The following is an 8009-nucleotide window of genomic DNA, read 5'->3' as shown; positions in this document are numbered from 1 at the left end:
TTCTTTCTACAACACAAAGGTTTAATCAAACAGATTTAGGAGAGAGCAGATAGGGACCCTCAGGGTGACCTAGGTCCTTCCCCACACCCCAGGGCCAAATCAGCCTTGCATGTGTAGTGCCAGAAGATTATTTATTATCCCAGTTGTTATTAACACCTTCCCCAACGATGGCAATTTCATACCATGCAAGTTTGCAGTCCAACTTTTTATTTTTTTGTTTCAGTCGAGATACCCAAGACTCATTCCTGTGATCAGAAAGGAAGATCAAGGCTTGCAGGCTGCCCTCACTAACATAATAGTAGTTTGAGACAAACCTAACTCCAAAGATGTCGTTGTGATCTGGGACACTTCATCAACTCTGTCTAGACAAAGCAGTTGCAAGCACAAAGTTAGGAGTTAACAGTAGAAGACACCAGGCAAATTGTTAGAAACTAACCCCACTGCAAATACTTTATACAGATCAAACTACAAAAATGGAGAAAAGGCTGCATTTGACTCGACCTTTAGGGAAAAATATATTAATCCTACAGTACTACTCTGCACAAGGCTGCTTCATCATTCCCAGTGCCCTCCGGAGCGGACCCAAGGCGGCTGTCGGGGCTGGGCAGCAGATGTCCCCACTCGGCAGTGACAGACCCAGCCAGGGAGGCCGCCGAGATGAGTAATCAAACAAACATCGATCTAGAGAAACAGTTAAACTTTGCCCAGTGCACACACGCCACCTCTTCTCCAGAGGCTGAAAGATGCAAAGAGGATGTCACTGACAAAACGTAATTATTTTGCACACTCCACTTCCCATTTTTTATAATGGAAGTCGACCTTATACTGAAAATACTACAGAGGATCAAGCTCTTGTTTCCCAGACTATAAGAATAAACTGTATGCTTTTTATTTCATTAAATCAAGCTGATAATTTAATGCTACCAAAGAGACAAACAGGATATTCTTTATTCTACAGTAATAAGCGTGCCATAGTGGTGTTTTCAGGGTTTCTGTTTACATAGTTCAGATAAAAATTCCTACCCTAATGGATAAAACCCTCATGACAGAAGCAAAATCAATGCATTTTGAGCAGCTTACCTTGTTAAGGCCCCAGGACTCTGCAAATGAAGGGAGAGAACCTGGCTGAGCAGCCACCAGCTGAACACACGGGCAGCTCCTCAGCCCCAGGGACGTGCACTCAGCTCAGCACCTTCACTATTCCCACACCGCCCCGCACGACATCAGGGTTTTTACATTGTGCTGCTCCACTGCTCAAGAATATTGCGTGTAAGGTTTTGAGCAAGCATTAAAAGGACAGTGATGGTCTGTTTATGCAATGCTACATCACTTTTTATCTCTTTTTTTTTTTTTTCTTTTTCTTTTTGTAAGTTAGCACAATGTAAAGCGCTTCTACCAAGCTATGGCAAACCCTGACTCTGAAGGCCTGCTCCAGTGACAGAGAATTAAAACCAATCAAGCTTATGAAGCCAGAGCTGTTCTCAAACTTGACTGTGCCTTACCAGGTAACAGAGGTCTTTGAACTGAATTGCAAATCCATTTTTAAAGTGGAGGCTTTGGCCTGGCTGCAGGAACAACCATCAGGATACTGACCTGGCTCACAGGGCAGCTGCTCAGAGTCCGCAACCTCAGTACCAGAGTCTTTCTCGACTACTGTTTTCTTTCACTGTCAGTTATTTCAAGCTATTTCTGAGAGTCTGAGTAACAAATCACCTGATTTTTCTCCCAGAGTAAAGAAGGGTTTTTTGTCAGAATTACTACAATCAAAGAGAACACATCAATAGCTTCACTTTCAAAATGTACACACAGTATTAATCAGAATAATAACACTCTGAAACCTACCTTCTTCTACAGATACCCTGGGCCAGGCCAAACAAAGAATTTAAACTGAAAGCTTTGATATTGACCTAAGGCAGCGTAGAACTCAAACTATAACACAGTCTAAACCATTTCCCCTTATTTTTCCCTCAAACAGTCGATATTCGTTTTTTCCACCCCAGTTTGGTCACCCCAAGGTGACCTGAGAAGGTTTGAGTTTGTCATTTTATGATAAACAGCTTCAGGTGGATTTGTCTTTCTGAGAAAGCACTGAGGACAAGCTGGGCAAGAGACCTTTCCTTTCTCTCCAAGCCTTGAGGCATGAAAGGATAAGCCTGAAACCACAGTGGCCACCTACCTGATCAGGTTTCCTTAACCTAATTTTCTCACTGGTATGTTAATTGGTAAGCGACACTGCTCTCTGCTAGACAAAAATCCCAAACTCTTTTCCGGGCTACTTTGTGCTCAGATTTTCTCAGTATTTTGCTATTGCTGAGGTGCAGCAATTGTTTTTTATCACAATACCATTTATTGCCCTGTTCCCCACCCAGTTTCTGGAAGTTTAGTACAAGTTTTGTGCTTACCTGGTATCAGCACCAGCACGAGATGCCCTCCCAGCACTCCCAGTGTACATTACCCCAGCAAGACACTGCTCTTTTTAAAGGATTATTTTCCTTTCCCCATCATTTAAGAGTCAGGAGATTTCTTTCTTGCCTACTGAGACGCAAGCTCTACCAGAAAATCTCTCCCTTGCTACAATGAGGGCTTTTTCTTTTCCCACAGGGATTTGTCTGTCAACACTGAAACTACAAGGAGCTATGTCGGCTCACAACACAAATTCATGAGACCTGAAAAAGGGCTAACACAAGGTCAGGAGCAACAGGCAACGTTTGTACCAGTCTGTAACAAACAAACAAGACCTGGCAAGGAACAGTTAGAAAATAACTTTAAAAACAAAACAAAACACTTTGCAAAATTATTACTTATCTTTGGCAGAGGCTCAGAACTTCATTTTTCAACAGGCTCCAAAGTTAATTGTTGCCGTTTCTTTGGTTTGACGCCATAGAACAGAAGAGATTAATGTACAGTGGAAGAGGAAGATCAGTTATAATGCCACTGCTATTTTGGAAACACCAGAAAAACCCAAACCAAGCCATGCTAGGTGTACCAATACAGAGAGGTGAGAGCCCCAGGTGGGCACAACCCCACCCAACATATCTGTCAAGCAGCCTCTTACCCAACTGGTCAGACACCCTTATCCGCAGTAAAACACCACGCAAGCCCCAGACTCTGGGTTTACTGGGGCCACCAATTCCCACCATAACAGCAGAAAAACCTTCTCATGGATCCTCCACACCCCCCAAACCATCCCAACCTGCCAGAGGTGCTGGATTTGCTTACCACCGCCCTACCAGCTCAGAAATGCTTGCATTTCGCACACGGCTCCTGCTTTACCTGCATCCCCGGCCGCCGCGTGCCATGTCCCGTCACCTCCTTCTCCAACCCACGCTTCCCCAGCAAGAGTTAACGGGGCTGAAGTGAAGGCCCAGTGACACCAAGTATCATGTGTCCGGTTTGCTGCCTCCCTCCTTGGGCAGGGATGCTTACATCCTCCTGTAATGAATTATCTAACACGCTGTCAGCACTCCAGCTGCGATGAGGTTTATGCCGACAGCGCTGCTTGGTGAGATTTTAAGATCTCACCAAAAGGCTGAAGCCTGAGGATGAAGCGATGGCCTCCAGCCTTTTGGATGGGGAATTTGAGCAAATCCAGGCACAAAATACATCACCCATGAACGGGCTCCTCAGCCCCTTCCCGCAGCTCCTGGTTTGGCTCCCCACTAGAGGTCACTGCAAAACCCATTTTAATTTACAATTTGAAGTTTCCCCGGTTTATCCCTTTTTCCACATGCAACAGCCAGTTTCTCCCCAGGAAAATGACTTTTCAGGTTGAACTCGGGCTGCTGCCAACCCCTAGATGATGCCAAAGACAACAACGTATTTTCCCATGATTGCTGCTCTGCATAAGCAATCGCCAACAGAATAAAACCTCTCCATTCGGGTAGTCTGTGACCCATGAGTAGCAGCAAAAGCCTTGGTTCTGTTCAACCACCCTCCAGATGATGCATTCAATCCTGTCAATAGCTCCATATTTAAGGCACTTCATGCCCAAGACAGCTTCACTGAATAACAAAGGTGTCCTCCCAAAGGGACCCATAGCGAGATCAGGGTGTACAGAAGTGAAGAGCCCTTCCTGCACCACAAAACATCCTTGCCTGGTCTCACAGCAGCATTAGGAAGTTGAGATATCCTACCTCGCAGCTCAGAGTCATCGAGGAAAACGGGCAAACAGTACGATCCAGGAAGCCAATTCGGGCAAAGGCATTTCCAACTTAGCTGATAAATACTGATTATGAACAAGCACATTCAAAAATTAAAATAACTCAATAATTTATAATTCCGTAGAGAAGAGGAAAGAAACACTTGTTTAACAGTTTATTTAGAACCATCCGTTTCCCAACAGCATCAGTTTTTGATAATGGAAAGATAATTCTTACCAACAAGAGCACACCTGAGTGATGATCTCTTCAAAAACCTTCTCATTCCCACCCCCTCCAAAACTCAAAGCTTTATCTAACGTGGACACAGCAATCCTAAAGCACAGGTCAGTCTATTTGCTCAGCTCAGTCTCCAGCTGCCAAACTAGGAAATCTGCTATGATAAAACATTTATGACCTTTTTGGCTGTTCTTCTGCTGTTACACCCCTGAGATGTAAGCAAATGAAACTTGTGCCACAGGAATGCAGCGCAGTACGTGGACATCTCTGGAACTATCCGATTTAAAATAGACACGAGATTTAAAACATGGGAAGACAGGGGAATCGCGCGCTTGCTCAGGACAGATGAGCTTGGAGCAACACTGCTAATATCGATTCTTTTCGAAATGTCAGAGCTCTGTTTTGGAAATAGTCATTTACTGCAAGAGGCAGCGCTCCTTGACCCAGCCCTGCACCCCTCGTGCGCAACAGGAATTTGCTCATTAAGAGCCCTGAAAACTGGATGGAAGTGCTGCAAATATTAAAGCCAGGAAACCCCCCGGGCTCAGCTCCACCATCCTCCGCCCGAGGCTCTCCAAGAAAGTTGCCAAAAAGGGCAGTGACAGACCTTGATCACAAAAAGCGGTAAAGAAAGATGTTCTGACAGACCTTGACCACAAAAAGCGGCAAAGAAAGATGTTCTGCAGGAGGCTGCTTGGCAAGGTCAGCAAGGGAGCACGGCCAGGTCCCAGCAACTCCGGCAGTGACCTCAAGGTCGAGGTGACAGTGCGGACGGGGCCACGGGGAGCTGCCAGCATGGTGCCTGCTCCAGCAGGAGCCAGGACACGGTCCCATCCTCCCCAAAGAGAATTTGGACCATCACAGACCTGTACGCTTGGCAATAGGACTTGGAGTGATACATCACCCCCCAGGAATAACAGCAAGCCCAGGGTGACTGGGAAATACTTGCCTCCTACTGTGGAAACTTTGGCTTGGCTCATAAGAATTAATCTGTTCAGGGTAATTTTCAGATAATCTAGAGCCACACATAAGAGATTAAAGCAGCGCAGATCTCCACCGAGTGACCCAGTTATGGTCATCTGATTGCAGCAAAGCCGACAAAAACATGAGAAGATTTTTGGCCATTTCAGGAAGACTGGACCCTGTACCTCTGGCAACTTCCTCCATGCTAGAATGAAATTAAAATACTATATATTGAATGTGCTTGGAAATGTAGCAGCAGCACTGTGGAAAAGTGATGTCTTGGGTCTGTGACGAGGAACTTGGGCCATCTTGCACTACTGTACGCACTTTTCAAGGCAACAGAATTCATAAATACAATTATAACGTGGAAAAATTTACACATTGTAACCTAATTTCTTTTCAAAAGAATACAGAATTAGAGGGTTTTAAGGTTAATCAAGAGCCTAGGGAAACGCCAACACTTCTTAAGGCCTCTTGTCTGTCTCCAGGGCATAGTCTGCTATAGACTTGTTAAAGGGTGACTGTCTGTCTTGCTCAATAGAGGAGAGGTCGAGGTGAACCACTTCACTTTCATAAATCAAAAGAAAGAAAAAAAGTGAGAAAATCTCCAGAGTTCAAACATTTCTTTAAAACCCAAACTTTAAATACTAAATGGGCTTCATGGCTGCCATTTTGAAAAACATTAGTTTGCCAAAGGACCCTTTTGATTTCTATTTGAAATGCGAGCGCTCACAGATAATCCATTGAGAATCAAACCCCCACAAAAGGCTTCCTGAAACAATCGCGGCACTGGTGAAGGACAACATTTTTGTGCCCAAAATAAAACATTTTAATGCGCTACAATCCATTACACATATATTCCTCCATTTCCTTTCAGTAATTATTCATTAGAAAACATTTAACGTCACTGCAGATTTCACACTGGGCAGTCTGCACACAAAGGAGAAGAGTTGGCCCATTTATAAGGGGCTGAGGCCGCCTTTTCTCATCCGAGAAACTCCAAGGCGGTGGGGGCTGCCGGACACAACGGGCAGGCTAAATTGTGCGGTTAACGGTCAAAGCCCCCCTGCCTACTTTGACACTCATTTAAAGATGACGGGGAACAATAGAGATTTGTTCTTAGCAACTCTTTCTTGTTACGCAGGGTCTACACGGGCTGCGCCGGGCGGTTCAGGGCATGGAACCGGTGCTGATGTTCGGTTCCACCTGCCAGCGCTCGCCCTGCTCGCTCCTCTCCCCCCGCTCTGCACTTTAACACAACGAGACAGGTAAAGAATATCATTAAAAAGAGTCCCATTCAGCACGTCAGCTTTAATAAAACAATCGCCTGTCAGGTTAATACGAGCAGCTCACATTTTGGTTTCGTGCCAGTCGTTCTGGGCCAGGTTAGTAAAAACAGCCCTTCCCAGCACAAAATTCCCAGTTCACGTCCAGGATTCCAGTTTGCACCAGTGCTCCCAGGTTATGGCGCTGTCGGCATCTGACCTAAAGCATAAAACACTTCCTTATAACCTTATAAATCATAAAACCACAACTGCTAGGAAAGATCCTTTTGTTTTATCAGTTTGTTTTGCACTCGGAGATGCCACCTGAAACCCCGATTAGCCCCTGCAGCCCAGACACGCTGCCTTGATGAGTGAGGAAAACAACAGCAATCGCACCTCGCTCAGGAAATTTAAGGCTCTAAAATCAAGCTACAAATCCCATCAGGCCAGAACACAGACACTAAGTGCTCTCGCTCTCAGTCATTGCTTTTAGATATAAAAGCCAGAGGTTTTTTCAGCACTGACATGCTCAGATTTACCGCTCCTGGACCAGAGGCAGTTCCTTAATGAATCCTGAATCTTTATTAATTGCAGAGCAGGAGATCTTATTAGAAAGCATAAATTGCAGATGAGCTCCATAATGTGCATTCCCTAGCTAAGAGAGGGCAGGATTTCCAACTGGAAAGCTAATGCTCAGAGTTAAAGCTTCTGGAAAGAAGAGAGAGTAGATTTATTCAGCTCCTAAGAAAAAGACACTGAGTACCTGACCATCCATACATTACGGGGAGGGGGCGGGTAGCATTAAACAACAGTGAGTTCAAGAACAGTTAGAAGAGAAGTAGAGGAAAATTGCACCTAAACACGCAGTTCTGGACGCAGCAAGAAGGCCACAGATAAAATAAGTATTGGTGTCGCATCTCCCATAGAAATGTTCCAACACAAACCCTGATGACAAAATCCTTTGAGCACCAAAAAGCAAAGAAGCTGGTCTGTGCAATCACTTCCCTCGAGGGAGGCGACAAGTCAGTGTCCAAACTGAAAGCAGACAAGATGAATAACACCCGAGACAACACACTGCTGTCAAAACAAGATTACAACTCAAGTTCCCATAGCAAAAGTCAGTCTTTATCCCTATATCAGAGCCCCCAAAAAGTCAGGGGCTGCTTTGATAAAAATTACAAACCAGTCACTTGCAGAGGTTGCAACGCAAGGTCTAATTCACGTGAATTACAGCAAAGGTCAGCCAAACACTCTAATTTAGAGCAAGCACTTGCTCTGGGCTTGCTCCGTCAGGCTTGAAGCAGCATTGGCTGCCACGGCTGCAGTTTTGCGGGCAGGTGGGAAGAACTCGGCGGGTGCATCTGAAGAGGCTGCGAGCACAGACCCATCACCCAGGAGCAAATTT

Source organism: Nesoenas mayeri (assembly GCF_963082525.1).
Source record: "Nesoenas mayeri genome assembly, chromosome: 17".
NCBI lineage: Eukaryota > Metazoa > Chordata > Aves > Columbiformes > Columbidae > Nesoenas > Nesoenas mayeri.
The sequence above is the reverse complement of the archived record's forward strand: the minus strand, read 5'-3'. Positions refer to the sequence as shown.